At 42.6% G+C, this 15,343-nt stretch overlaps 1 long non-coding RNA gene across 1 annotated transcript in view; it reads left to right on the top strand.

The window, feature by feature from the left end:
* Positions 1–15,343, top strand: part of LOC118887048 — a 100,779-nt gene that overhangs the window by 77,380 nt on the left and 8,056 nt on the right. The window lies entirely within an intron of this gene.

Raw genomic sequence — 15,343 nt, 5'->3', positions numbered from 1 at the left:
CCCCCACATTCAGTCTTGATAGTTTAATTTGGATGTCAGTGACCCCTTTTCCAACTGTCTGCTTAATTTCTTCCCATACGTGTCCCACTGTTACTCTAACTTAAACAATTTTTCTTCTCTCTAGCCCAGTCAATGCCAATAACTCATAACCTCAGGCTCAATCTTTTAATCTCCCTCATTTCACTCCTCTTCTGAAACTCAGTCAGTCTTCAGGTTCTTTCAATCTGTACCTCACAAAGTTTCTCCGGAAAAACTTCGAAGTGGCCAATGCAGAAATTCTGAGAATTTATGATTTCTTGAGACTGTCTTTTATTACCCGTCTGAGAAGGCAAGTTCTAAGCTAAAACTCCACCTCTTGCTTGGTGAGATAGTGAGTGGGTTGCTGAAAGGTTGGCGGCAGGAGGTGATTTTTAATGGACCATACGTGTCTGTTTCTGCCTTATTAACTGTATTATGTTAACCTTATTTAAATTGCCGCAGATATTTGTGGAAAGCTGTGGGGCATAGATAAACTGAATGTGTAAGATGTTTCAAGGATTCAGACTCTCTGTATCTGTCATGTCCTTGCCATCCCACAGCCCTTACCCCAGGCCAGGGTAGGCTCCTCATATTGAGATGACACCAATAATTTCCAGACTGGTCCTTTGGTCTCTACATTTTAAGAGTTATCTTTTTTTTTTTTAAAAGATTAATTTTTTATTATTTATTTATTTAATTTATTTTTGGCTGTGTCGGGTCTTAGTTGCGGCATACAGGCTCTCTGTTGTGGTGTGTGGGCTTCTCTCTAGTTGTGGCGTGCGGGTTTTCTCTTCTCTAGTTGTGGTGCGCAGGCTCCAGGGCACGTGGCCTCTGCAGTTGTGGTGCACGGGTTCCAGAGCGCATGGGCTCTGTAGTTGTGGTGCACGGGTTCCAGAGCGCATGGGCTCTGCAGTTGTGGCGCACGGGTTCCAGAGCGCATGGGCTCTGTAGTTGTGGCGCACGGGTTCCAGAGCGCATGGGCTCTGTAGTTGTGGCGCACGGGTTCCAGAGCGCATGGGCTCTGTAGTTGTGGCGCACGGGTTCCAGAGCGCATGGGCTCTGCAGTTGTGGCGCACGGGTTCCAGAGCGCATGGGCTCTGTAGTTGTGGTGCACGGGTTCCAGAGCGCATGGGCTCTGCAGTTGTGGTGCACGGGTTCCAGAGCGCATGGGCTCTGTAGTTGGCAGCACGCGGGCTCTAGTTGCGGCGCGTGGGCTTAGTTGCCACACGGCATGTGGGATCTTAGTTCCCTGACCAGGGATCGAACCAGCGTCCCCTGCATTGTAAGGCAGATTCTTTGCCACTGGACCACCAAGGAAGTCCCAAGAGTTAACTTTTTATACACTGTTTTGCTCATGCTCTTAATCCTAGCTTTGATTCTTCCTCTCAACTGGCCCTTGATCTTGTTAGATTTGGTTATATGTCATGCTTTTTTTTTTTTTAACCCTTTTAAGCACATGGGCCTGGTGGAAACAGCAGTGAATCTACAATATCCCTTTTTGTTGTGTTCTTGGAGAAAAATGGGAGCTTCCACATGGTACGTGGGTTCCAGGAGTGCTAGTCCAACTGCACCCACTTAGGGGTTCAGGCTGCTGACCTTTGCATTTGATCCTCCTCTTCTGTGTTCTGAGGGATGCCCTATTACAGGTTACCTGGCCCAGGTTGGCAGAAACACACTAACTAGTGCATATCAAGATGTACATGGGCTTCCCTGGTGGCGCAGTGGTTGAGAATCTGCCTGCCAATGCAGGGGACACGGGTTCGAGCCCTGGTCTGGGAAGATCCCACATGCCGCGGAGCAACTGGGCCCGTGAGCCACAACTACTGAGCCTGCGCGTCTGGAGCCTGTGCTCCACAACAAGAGAGGCCGTGATAGTGAGAGGCCCGCGCACCGCGATGAAGAGTGGCCCCCACTCGCCGCAACTGGAGAAAGCCCTCGCACAGAAACGAAGACCCAACACAGCCAAAAATAAAAATAATAAATAAATAATAAATTAAAAAATTAAAAAAAAAAAAAAAAGATGTACATGGAGGCAACATGGCTAAGCTAGGGCCCTCTAAGGATGTGGGGAAATCAGAAGACTTAGCGGCTGAGAGACCAGAGGTTAGACAGTAAAAGGGATACAAAGACCAGAAATGTGTATATACACAGAGGGAGTGGAGTCCTGGGGGTCCTGGCCTTTGGATTATGTGGCTCATTCATAGCAGGTATTTGAATGTTTGTCAACACGGAACAAATCTTGGAACTCTGAGGTACTATGGAACGTTTTGCAACCATGTAGGAACTATGGAACTATGGCCCCGGAGGGGCCACTGCTACTCACGGCCAGGTTTGGGAGTGGAGGTGGGGACCCCCAGAAGAAATGCAACTCAGTTGTTCTGCCTGCCAAACATTAACTTGCACGTCCTACCAACACTTTAAACTCCTTGTATCTAAAACTGAACACCTCATCTTTGTTCCCAAACTGCCTTCTTCTCCTGACATTACTGTTGCTGACAGTTGCTCCGGTTCATCAGCTTGTATCCTTTTTTCCCCCTTCTCTTCTATATCTAAAGTCTCAAGATTTTGAGAATATTTTCTAGGCAAGAGTAAGTTTTATTTTGCTACCTTCCACCTAGCAATACATACTGGACTCACTTTTAGAAAATTTTAGTATTTCTATGTCAGGACAACAGTACCCATTCCGGTGTGCTCCTGTATGTTGCAGAAGCTTAGACCTCTGTCCTAGCTTTCTCATTCTTGCACTCAGGCATGCTGCAGTGATTTTCCTCCATCGCCAGACTTTAGATTTCTCTCTTCCACTCCTGTCACCCTCATGCAGGACTTTAGCCACCTCTCTCCTTGGGCAGGCACGAATAATCTGGGCTGTTCTCTTTGCCCTTTGATCTACTTTCTTAAAGATTTCTCAGTTGTTGTGGAACATTCTCCAGTGATCCTATAGTGTTTATGGTGATCTCTCTTGATTTCAACTCTATTTCCAGATATTGTTCTCTGCTTGCTGTTGTTGGTTGTTTTCTTCCCCCCCATATGTACCACATTTCTTCCCAGCAAAATGGTAGCTCTCCAAAAGCAGAACCAACACTTTTGTTTAACAAATTATATTCCTACTCTACTTCATACTGATTGCTAGAGAATTCTGGAGAGCTGCCCTGCAATATGTACTGAATAAATGCTAAGTAACTTGACTTAATAGGACAGATGGGACCTCTCTGTCTTATTTCTTAAAGCTGCGTGTGAATCTGTAATTAGCTCAACATAAAAAGAGTTTAACATTGAAAATAAAAACGCAAGGCTCAAGATTTTGACACAATCATCCGTCACACTTCCTCTCCTCCATTCACAAATTGCTGTAAAGATTCTTTGCTACAATAACATATGAATGCTTGTTGAATTTGAAGCATTTTTGTTTACATCGTTCCAGCCAGATGGCTTAGGCTTTTAAAATCCTAAACAACTGTTGGGCTGTTTCTTTTCTCTGGGGTCCGAGTGAAGGGGGGACGTGGAGGGTAGAGGTTGTACCTTGAAGACAGGGTGCAGCCCTGGGAAGCACCTCATGGTGGCCTCAGCGGTGACCTCAGCCAGTAGATGGGTGTTCGGCAGATGACATCGGAGCTGGTGCAGTTGGAAATCTGAATTTTGGACCCAGGACTTTGCCAGGAGCCAGGCAAGTGGAGGATCTGAGGGCAGGAACAGTCGTGGGGTCTGGGAGCTGGGGCTGGGAGGCTGGATCTGGGAAAAAGAGAAATTAAGTATTCATGGACCTCTCATCATACGTAAGACACCATGTGCAGCCCATCTATAACCAGCAGAAGGAAAATACAGGCCCTTTTGGACACTCTCGTTTTAGTCACAGGGAGACAAAGTGTTCCAGAGTTCTTCCGCCAGCTCTGAGGTTTCCACAGCTTGCCTGTTTCTCTTGGCTTTATGAGTACCGGGAGGCTCCTCCATCTAGTACTGCTTGGTAGCCAGCAGGTGGCGCTCAAAGCTCAAAGTAGGCTAAAGAGCCTTCCTGGATTTGCCAGTTATCTTATGAAGATAGAGAACAAATAACCAAGAAGAGTTCGGTTCCATTCCTGCCCCTCCCTGCTCCATCTCCCTCCCCTTCCCCAGCCCCCATCTCTAGGTACAGAGGGTCAGTCCGTGTAAATATAACCAGGCCATTGAGTTGGAATCTTGGAGTACAAATACTTTTGAGCTGATGAAAAAAATTGCTACTATGTAAATAGGTTAGGTTGAGGCAAGCCTCGACCCAGTGTTAGGACTGCTGACCCCAGAGCCCATCCCAAGGCTGCAGGGAGACGAAGAGGGTGCCTTTAGGGTGGCCTCCAGTGCCCAAGGCCAGAATACACCCAGAGAGGGTGCTCTACTAAAGCCCCGCTGAGCCCTAAATGCCTGTGCCCTTGTAGCCAGCACTCTCCTTCTGTCCATTCTAAGTGCTGCCAGCCACCCTGGGTGGGCAAACAGGATAGATGGTGGACTCAGAGGGGTGGGGGGAGAAGGGAAAGAGGAAGGGTGCAGCCAGGAGCAGGACTGTTTGGAGGGCAGGGCCAGCAGCTGGGTTATAAATGAACCCTGCTAGGGCAGCGACCACAGCCCAGGTGAGAAGCTCCCAGCGACACCTGGCATCCCTCCCTTCCTCTCACGTTCTGCCCAGAGTTTGCCAGGCCCTTTGCTCCCTAGAGAGCCTAGACTCAGAGGGGCCTTTCCCTGTGTATGGGCTGCAACCTACAGATGCCTGCCCAGAGACCTTGGGAGCAGAGTTAAGGGGCCGGCTGGAGATCATCCAGATGCACGGAGAAAAAGACATCCTTTCCTTCCTTCCCTCACTCATTTAATATTTACTGAGTACCGGGACTTCCGTGGTGGTCCAGCGGTTAAGACTCTGCACTCCCAATGCAGGGGGCCCGAGTTTGATCCCTGGTCAGGGAACTAGATCCCACATGCGTGCCGCAACTAAAGATCCTGCACAGGGCAATGAAGATCCCGCGTGCTGCAACTAAGACTCGGTGCAGCCAGATAAATAAATAAATTTTTTTTTTTTTAATTTACTGAGTACCAATCACATGCCTGGCCCTTCTCTAAGCCTTACATCATGGGCGTGGAGGAATGGGGAGGGAGCAAAAAAAGTGAATTAAAACATGCCTTCTGAACTATCATGTGTGGGGAAAAGTCAGCCTCAGGTACTGACATAGGAGGGCTCGAGGTATGGAATACTCAGGTTGCTTCTGTTTGTCACGTCTGGGGAGTGTTGCACATGGAGGAGACCCACAACCTGGTTTTGTTCCCAGGGACGGAGGGAACAGCAAGTACAAAGACAAAGAAGCCTGAGAATGTTTGCTGGAGGGTGCGAGGTGGGGACAGGGTGATACAGGGCAAATAATTCCAGGATGGTTAAGTGCCCTACTCCAGCGGTTCACTCCTCACAGATGAGGCACAATGTCCATCGGTCTCGGAGGAATTGTTTCTTAACTGAGAAGAAAGCAGCTCAAGTCCAAGTAATGGTGGAAATTCAGGCATCAGGAGTGTGTGTGTCTATGGCCCAAGGTCAGGGTGAGCAGGATAGATTGGGTAGAGAGGTCTTTGCCCTTTTTCTTGCCTTTATTATTCCTCCCCAGTCACAAATGTCTCTCTTCAGCTCAGTAGTTAGGGTGGATCTGCCCCTGCAGAGACCAGCATTGTACACTTGGATGACGTGTCTCTGATCAGCGATGCCCAATGGCTTCCTCTCTCCTTCTCAGATCCTGGCGCTGGAGCAACGCCATATTTCTCTGGCTCCCGGCCTCCGCTTCTTGGCTTTGCTCTGAGCGTGGTCCCCAGATAGCTGTGTTTCTACCACTATTACCAAGAGATCATGCCTACCAGAGCCAAGCTGGGTGCCCAGAGCACCAGCATCCATTCTGGGGCCACAGCTGGAATTGGACCACCATGGCCAGTGGATGAGTATCTTGGCTTGGTTCTTTGACATAGGTTCTAACAGTTTAGGTCAGGAGGTCAGATCCTGGGTGGAAGAAGGAATGTCTGAATGCTTTCCACCAGCCTGGACTACTTCTCATCCTCGTGGAAGCACTGGTGCTTCAGAATGGTCCAGCTTTATCTCTAAGCACCCTGCTTCCCCAGTGAGTGCTGCGAATTTTGAGTGACCCTCCGCCTCCTCCTCTGAATTGCCAAGAGGAAGTGGATTGAAGTATAGCCAGGGAACCCAAGTGTGCTGATCCAGGTGTGCTATAGCCATTGCTCCAATTCCCCCAGGTGTTGCCTTTAGCAGTCCCTGATGCTAACGGTAAGCGAAACCTGCCCAGTGCCAGGGAAGCACTGAGAGGCTGAGCATTGCCCAGGGAGCTCTACTCCCAGCCTGAAGGGAAAACCCTAAGGATACACTGGGACTGGGAAAGGGAAAAGGGTGGAGGGATATCTCTGGCAGAGTTATCAACTAAGCAAACAAGCTTATGCACTGTATTTAATATTTTCAACACCATCAGAATCACTTTTTATTTCTCCTGAAAGAGGAAGCTGAATCTTAAATTGTTATCTTAAACCTTCAAGACAAACTGGGCTGTTAAAAGATTTGAAAACAAACAAGGTCCCGTTAAGAAAAACTGAATAAGCTTACTGTTGGGTGTTTTTACATTAATTGATACACATCTTTAAATGTCATTAATCTGAAACAACTAACAGAGGCTCCTTAATGTCCATGAAGAAAAGAGTAAACTATTACTTTTTTAATATTATTCTGATATTAGAAAAAGTATTCTCTTCCTAAAGGAAAAAAAATACTTTTTATACCGAGGAACTGAGAAATATATTTGCTTTGAAATTAATTTTTTTCCTTTAATATGTAATCTTGCCAGGAAGCAAGATACAAGTTTTGCAACATTCTTAAAAGAAACACTTATAATTTTAGATCGTGTTCCTCCTTAGGTTAAAAGGTAGGAGGCTTGGGTTTTGTTTTTTGTTTTTGTTTTTTTTTAAACAAAGAATTGCTTTATTAACACAAACACACAAACTATAAAGCACTAAAATTTAAATATCTAAGTCATAGCAAGCAGGTGACAATTCAACATCCAGGGTCGACCAAATGCTTGTCAGAGCAACAGATAAGGCTCCCAGGGTGGGACCTCCCTGGTGGTGCAGTGGTTAAGAATCCGCCTGCCAATGCAGGGGACACTTGTTCGATCCCTGGTCCGGGAAGATCCCACATGCCGTGGAGCAACTAAACCCGTGTGCCACAACTACTGAGCCCTTACTCCACAACTACTGAGCCTGCGTGCCACAACTACTGAAGACCGCGCACCTAAAGCCCATGCTCCACAACAAGGGAAGCCACCGCGATGAGAAGCCCGTGCACCACAACAAAGAGTAGCCCCCACTCGCTGCAAGTAGAGAAAGCCCGCGTGCAGCAATGAAGACCCAATGCAGCCAAAACTAAATAATTTTTTTTTAAAAAGTACTAGTCAAGCAGAGACGGGACTCGATTCAAAAGTACAAGAGGAAGAAGTCAAAGAAAGAGAATCGCAGACATTAGAGTTAGCAAAACAAAGACTGTAAAATAATGGATTCATGTGTTGAAGAAAATAGGTGAAATGATAAAAAATTTCACCAGAGAACTGTAATCAATAAAAATGAATCAAATGGCAACTCTAGAGCTGAATGATGCAACAGCTGAGATAACGATTTCAATTAGGTAGATTTACAGCAAATAAACCCAGCATAAAATTGGATTAATATGTAAAGCAATTATACTCCAATAAAGATGTTAAAAAAAATTGGATTAATAAACCAGAAAACAGGTCAATAGAAAATAACATAGTAGAGAAAGAAGGAAAAATAGAAAATAAAGAGCATAGGTATGTTGAACACAATTAGAACACATGTTCTAACATGTGGAATTCTAGAAGAAAAGAGAATTAGGCAAAAGCAATTTGAAGAGATAATGGCCAAAAATTTCTCAAAACTGAGTAAAGATATCAACCCAGAGATTCAAGAATCTCTGTGAACCCCAAGCCCCCAAGCAGAATAAGTACAAAGAAAACTACTCCCAGGCTTATAATAGCAAAAGTGCTAAAACAAACAAACAACCACAACAACAAAAAATAGAAAACTGTAAATGCAGCCAGAGGGGGGGGAAAAGATAACTAAAGGAACAATAGCTGAGGTGTCATCTCCATTTCCCAACAAAAACGAGGGAACCAGAAGACAACAGAATGATATTTTTAAAGTGCTAGGAGAAAATAACTTTCACCTCTAAGTCTATACTCAGTGAAAATATCCTTCAAAAATACAAAGTAAAGATATTTTTAGACAAACAAAAAACAGAGAATTCATCACTATCATATCTGCTCAAAAACAAATACTAAAAGGAGTTTTTTAAGCAGAAAGGAATGGTTCCAAATAGGAACACAAAAATCTAAGAAGAGCACACACACACACACACACTGGAATATTATTCAGCCATGAGAAAGAATGAAATTCTGCCATTTGTGACAACATGGATGGTCCTAGAGGGCGTTATGCTAAGTGAAATAAGTCAGAGAAAGACAAATGCTGTATGATTTCACTTATATGTGAAATCTAAAAAAGCTGAACTTGTAGAAACAAAGAGTAGAATGGTGGTTACCAAAGGTGGTGGGGTGGGGAGATGTTGGTCAAATGTACAAACTTCTAGTCAGAAGATGAATAGGTTCTGGGAACGTAATGCACAGCACTGTGATTATAGATAATCATACTGTACTATATATATACGTGAAAGCTGGTAAGTGAGTAGGTCTTAAATGTTCTCACCACGTAAAAGAAATGATAATGATGTGACGTGGTGGAGGTGTCAGCTAACGCTACTGGTGTTATTTGTTATAGCAGCCTGAACAGACCAAGACATTTTCATTTCCAAAACCAGCATCAGTTGTGTTCCTGAGGCAGATTGAATGAAGATGCTGAAAGAATTAAGTATTTTCATCTCTAAAGGACATCTTTGTGATTAGAGGTCCCAATGATCAGAAGCTTACAGTCCTAATAATAAGGGGGGAGGGGAACACATTTTAAATTATATAGAATAAACTTTAATCTTAGGAACAACAAAATAAGTTCTAATGAAATGCAAAAAATCCACTCATTTTATTAGAGAAATAAGAATGACTAAAACCTAAGGAAAAGGAAAATATTTGTTTCCCTCGCGAAAGACTAAGAAAGGTACCAACGACATGAGTTGGAGATAATGACAGTTGTACAGCTGAATTGCTTTCTCTCTTCCTCTCCCAATCTCTCTTTCCTTTCATGTCAATAAACAAGTGAGAAAATTGGAGCATGGTATACACAAAACTTACTGATGAAGCATCATGTGTACTTAAAGAATCATACAACCTGTCAATACTGTGCATGTATAATGGGACTAGCAGAAGAAAGAAAGGAAGGGGGAGAGGGAGGGAGGAAGGAAGGGAGGGAGGATAAATATTTACCAAATGATAGAAATATAGAGATTTATTGTTTTGACAATTAAGTGACCAATGGAATGTTGGCAAAGGCATTCAGTAGTGAACTTATGGAGTAGACTCTACAGGTGGGTCTCACTGAACATCTCACTGAGTATCTTCATTTCTGATTATCTCCATTAGGTGAAATTCCACAGTTAAGTGGGCATCCGAGAAAGGGAGTCATGCTCCTGGCATCCATCTCATTAGAGATAAACCTCCCTTGCACCCCTTTTCCTGAAGAAGCTCCCTCTCCCTGGCTTAGACATGGTGTTACCCCCTCACTAGAGAAGACCCCATGCAAAAAGATAATAATTCTCCCTCAGACCTACTCCCCATCACATGATAGACTAGGAATCAGGGAGTCTCACTGAATGTGGAGAGTCACTACTGTCATTCTCCTGCTTTTTTAGAGTTAAGAGTTGACTACTGCCTAATATTGCATTTAAAAAGCTGCTAGCCAAGCTCCAAATGCTTTGCTTCAAAGACTCTTACGTAATAGAATGTTTATTTGTATCAAAAACAGTTATGTATCATTGCACGTATCTTAAGTTATTTAGACAGTTGGGTTGTTGCCTGGAAAGAAAGTTCAGAGGAACTTTATCTTCTGACTCTCCCCATTAGGTGAAATTCCGTAGTTGAGTGGATATCCAAGAAAGGGAGTCACGCGCCTGGTATCCGTCCCAATAGAGATGAACCTCCCTTTTTCCCTCCTTTCCTGAAGAAGCTGCTCTTCCCTGGCTTAGACACGATGTAACCGCCTCACTAGAGGAAGACCCCATGCAAGAAAACAGACAATAATTCCCCTCAGGACCCACTCCTCAACAAGAGCCAGTAATCAGAATGGGATCCCAGCATTCAGCGACATGTAAATGTAAAACACATGTACATGTGACAGCAGATTCTGAAAGAGAAAGTTTGCATATGAAGAAGATTAGAGATATTTTGTTTGTTAATGTCAACACAAATCCAAGGACTTTTCTGGGAAGTGGATTTTGAGGACGACCAGCCAAGGGAAGAGGAGCATTATTTTACATCAGGCTGAAATTGTCGATGTAGATGGATTTAACAGAGATTCTGAGTTCGGTATGTTTTTTGACACATCTGGGTGTGATTCTAACAGCTTGCTACATTGGGCAGTAAATTGCCAGATACAGTTCTGGATGATATAAAGGAAGCTTAGATGCCATAAAACCCTTGGCATTTTGCACAGGAAGAAACTAAGACCTGGAGACATAGGAATGCTGAATTAGTTCCATTATATATATCCCATTCGTTCACACGTCATGTCCCTTTATAGGACCCAAAATTTTCTCCCCTCCCTGAAATTGAGAAACACATCAGTATGGGAAGCGTTAGTTCTTTTAAATGAGTTTTACTGGCTCTCCTAAAAAAAAAAAAAAAAGGTTACTCAAGAAGACATCTGGAGGCTGTACAATAACCATGTGCTTTATTTACTCTGCTCTGTGATTTTTAATTTCAATAGTAGCCTCCATATAAAGTAAAACTACTCACTCAATTACCTCAACTTTGATTTAGATTAAGGTCTCATAAGCAATTAAGAATTTTAGAAAATACATTTAAACTAATACCATGAAACATAATCATTATTGAAAATAAGCATTTGTCAGAAAAATATGCCATCTTAAAACCTTCTACCCAGATAGTATAGTGGAATAACTCATAGCTACACATATTTTTCAATTTTATCTGACTTGTAAGAACTAGTTTATAAAGATTTTTTATTTAAATCATACCAATTTAGTTGAATACACATGTATACTTTTATATATTCTTTTATTTATTTATTTGGTTGTGCTGGGTGTTAATTGCAGCTCGTGGGCTCCTTAGTTGCGGCTCGCCGGCTTCTTAGTTGCAGTATGTGGGCTCCTTAGTTGCAGCTCCAGGGCTCTTTTTTAGTTGCGGCTCGCCAGCTCCTTAGTTGTGGCATGCGGGCTCCTTAGTTGTGGCATGTGAACTCTTAGTTGTGGCATGCATGTGGGACCTAGTTCCCTGACCAGGGGTTGAATCCGGGCCCCCTGCATTGGGAGTGTGGAGTCCATCCACTGCGCCACCAGAGAAGTCCCTATATATTCTTAAATAACAGTGTAATGTAACTTATCTGACCTATAAAGCAAGTGTAGGGAATTTAGAAAGTTACATTTATTTTAGCCTTTTAAAAAGGCATATGTAAATTCTTGCATAAACTTAAACATCATTTTGTATTTTTATTTCACACTTGGAAAATTCCAGGACATAATGTAGAGCTACCTTCTACCCAAAATTTACAAAGCAATTTAATCTATCAGAGGGTTTGCCTTGATTTGAAATTTAGAGTGATTAAAATATGATTCTCTCATTTTTCTTTTACTGATTAATAGTAAGTTCTTCTATGTCTTAATTAAAAGTCTCAGTATCAAGTGTTTAAGGCTTCTTATGACCACTAATAGTTGACCTGATGTAAATTCACATATTTTTTCTTTAGCTTATAACTTAGCAAGGCTGAGTAAAAATTTCCCTTTTAGTCATCCAAAAACTTTGGAGAGATAGAAAGAATGTATTTTGAAGTAAGAATACTGAGTAAAGGGACTTCCCTGGTGGCGCAGTGGTTAAGAATCCGCCTGCCAATGCAGGGGACACGGGTTTGATCCCTGGTCCGGGAAGATCCCACATGCCGTGGAGCAACTAAACCCGTGTGCCACAACTGCTGAGCCGTGTGCCACAACTACTGAAGCCCGTGCGCCTAGAGCCCATGCTCTGCAACAAGAGAAGCCACCGCAATGAGAAGCCCGCGCACCATAACAAAGAGTAGCCCCCACTCGCCGCCACTAGAGAAAGCCCGCACGCACAGCAGTGAAGACCCAACGCAGCCAAAAAAAAAAAAAAAGAATACTGAGTAAATTTTTAATGAATAACAGTTGTTTTGCACGGTTAACTTATATGAGTTTTATTTTTCTCATCCATATATAATATTTATCTTCTTAAATTGAGGTATAGTTGATTTACAATATTATATTAGTTTTCGGTATATATACAACATAGTGATTCAAAATGTTTATAGATTATAATTCCATTTATAGTTACTATAGAATATTGGCTTTATTCTCTGTGCTGTACAATATATCCTTGTAGCTCATTTATTTTATACATAGTAGTTTGTACCTCTTAAATCCCTACCTCTATCTTGCCCCTCCCACCTTCCCTCTCCCTACTGATAGCCACTGTTTGTTCTCTATATCTGTGAATCTGTTTCTTTTTTGTTATATTCACTAGTTTGCTTTATTTTTTAGATTCAACATGTAGGTGATACATTTGTGTTTCCCTGACATTTCACTAAGCCTAATACCCTCCAGGCCCATCCATGTTGTTGCAAATGGCAAAATTTCATTCTTTTTTATGGCTGAGTAATATTCCATTGTGTATATATACCACATCTTCTTTATCTATTCGTCTGTTGATGGGCACTTAGGTTGCGTCCATATCTTGGTTATTGTAAATAATGCTGCTGTGAACATTGGGGTGCATGTATCTTCTCAAATTAGTGTTTTCATTTTCTTTGGATATATACTCAGGAGTGGAATTGCTGGATCATATGGTAGTTCCATTTTTAGTTTTTTGAGGAACGTCCAGTATGTAATATTTATCATTTAACTAAATTTCTATAACTTAATTGAGTAATATATTTTTTTACTTAAAAATACCCTTTTAAACATGAAAACCATAATAAGACTCTGTCCCTTTGAGGCCAATTTAATTACAGATGTAATATATTTGTGGAAGGTAATAAGTATAATTAATGACTTGGTTCTCTTTTCAAAGACTGTGAAGTTTTAAGATGTCATTTTCTTCTGACAGTTATTTCCTTTTCTTCCAGCCTAAAGAGAATCTTTCCTAAAGACTGTTGTATCTAAAGCACCATCAATTTTGGTATTATCTCTACCTAGCCCCGGCCCAGCTAGTCTTTGCACTTTCTTATCTTGGGTTTTTACAAAGCACTTACTAATTTCTTATAATTAAACAAAATAGAAACTCTGTTTAATTTGGAAGATTTCATGACCTTTATATATATATATTTTTTTATTTTTGGCTGTGTTGGGTCTTCGTTGCTGTGCGCAGGCTTTCTCTAGTTGCGGCAAACGAGGTGCCACTCCTTGCTGTGGTGCGCGGGCTTCTCATTGTGGTGGCTTCTCTGTTGCAGAGCAGCTCTAGGCGCACAGGCTTCAGTAGTTGTGGCTCACGGGCTCTAGAGCGCAGGCTCAGTAGTTGTGGCGCATGGGCTTAGTTGCTCTGTGGCATGTGGGATCTTCCCGGACCAGGGCTCAAACCCGTGTCCCCTGCATTGGGAGGTGGATTCTTAACTACTGCGCCACCAGGGAAGCCCTCATGACCTTTATAATATCTCTGATTCAAAGATGCTTTCTGAAGGAAATTATTTTTCTTTGTTATCCTTGGAGTACATATAGTACCAATCTTTGAGGGACTGCCAACTTTGGCAAACATACTGGGTTTTTTTTTTTAATTGAAGTATAGTTGATTTACAATATTGTGTTAGTTTCAGCTGTGCAGCATAGTGATTCAGGTTTTTTTTTTTTTGCCGATTATATTCCATTATAGGTTATTACAAGATATTTGGTATAATTCCCTGTGCTATACAGTAAATCCTTGTTGCTTATCTATTTTATGTATAGTATTTTCTGCCTTTTAATCCCATACTCCTAATTTGTCCCGCCCCAGCTGCCTCTGGCTGAGTAATATTCCACTGTGTGTGTGTGTATGTCTTATGCCAATCATCTGTTGTTGGGCACTTGGGTTGTTTCCTGTCTTGGCTATTATAAATAGTACTGCTATGAACATTGGGGTGCATGTATCCTTTTGAATTAGAGTTTTCATTTTTTCCAGGTATATACCCAGGAGTGGAATTGCTGCACCATATGGTAGCTCTATTTTTAGTTGTTTAAGGAATGTCCATACTGTTCTCCATAGTGGCTGCACCAATTTACATTCCCACCAACAGTGCTAGAGGGTTCCCTTCTCTCCACACCCTCTCCAGCATTTATTATTTGTAGACTTTTTGATGACATCCATTCTGACTGGTGTGATGTAATACCTCATTGTGCTTTTGATTTTCATTTCTTGAATAATTAGTAATGTTGAGCATCTTTTCACGTGCCTGTTGGTCATTTGTGTGTCTTCTTTGGAGAAATATTTATTTAGGTCTTCAGTCCATTGTTTTCTTTTTTTTTTTAATTTTTATTTATTATTTATTTATTATGTTTATTTTTTGGCTGTGCTGGGTCTTCGTTTCTGTGTGAGGGCCTTCTCCAGCTGCGGCGAGTGGGGGCCACTCTTCATCGCGGCGCGCGGGCCTCTCACCATCGCGGCCTCTCTTGTTGCGGAGCAGAGGCTCCAGACGCTCAGGCTCAGTAGTTGTGGCTCACGGGCCCAGTTGCTCCGCGGCATGTGGGATCCTCCCAGACCAGGACTCGAACCCGTGTCCCCTGCATTGGCAGGCAGATTCTCAACCACTGCGCCACCAGGGAAGCCCCAGTCCATTGTTTTCTAAAGTCTTTATTGAATTTGTTACAATATTGCTTCTATTTTATGTTTTGGTTTTTTGGCCGCGAGGCATGTGGGATCCTAGCTCCCTGACTAGGGATCAAACCTGCACCCCCTGCACTGGAAGGCGAAGTCTTAACCACTGGACCTCCAGGGAAGTCCCTTTGGTCGATTTTTTAAATTGGGTTGTTTGTTTTTCTGATATTGAGTTGTATGAGCTGTTTTTATATTTTGGATATTAACCCCTTGTTGGCCACATTGTTTGCATATATTTTCTCTCATTCCTTATGTTGTCTTTTCATTTTGTT

This window comes from Balaenoptera musculus, chromosome 20 (genome assembly GCF_009873245.2).
Source record: "Balaenoptera musculus isolate JJ_BM4_2016_0621 chromosome 20, mBalMus1.pri.v3, whole genome shotgun sequence".
Classification (NCBI taxonomy): domain Eukaryota; kingdom Metazoa; phylum Chordata; class Mammalia; order Artiodactyla; family Balaenopteridae; genus Balaenoptera; species Balaenoptera musculus.
The sequence above is the reverse complement of the archived record's forward strand: the minus strand, read 5'-3'. Positions and strand labels throughout refer to the sequence as shown.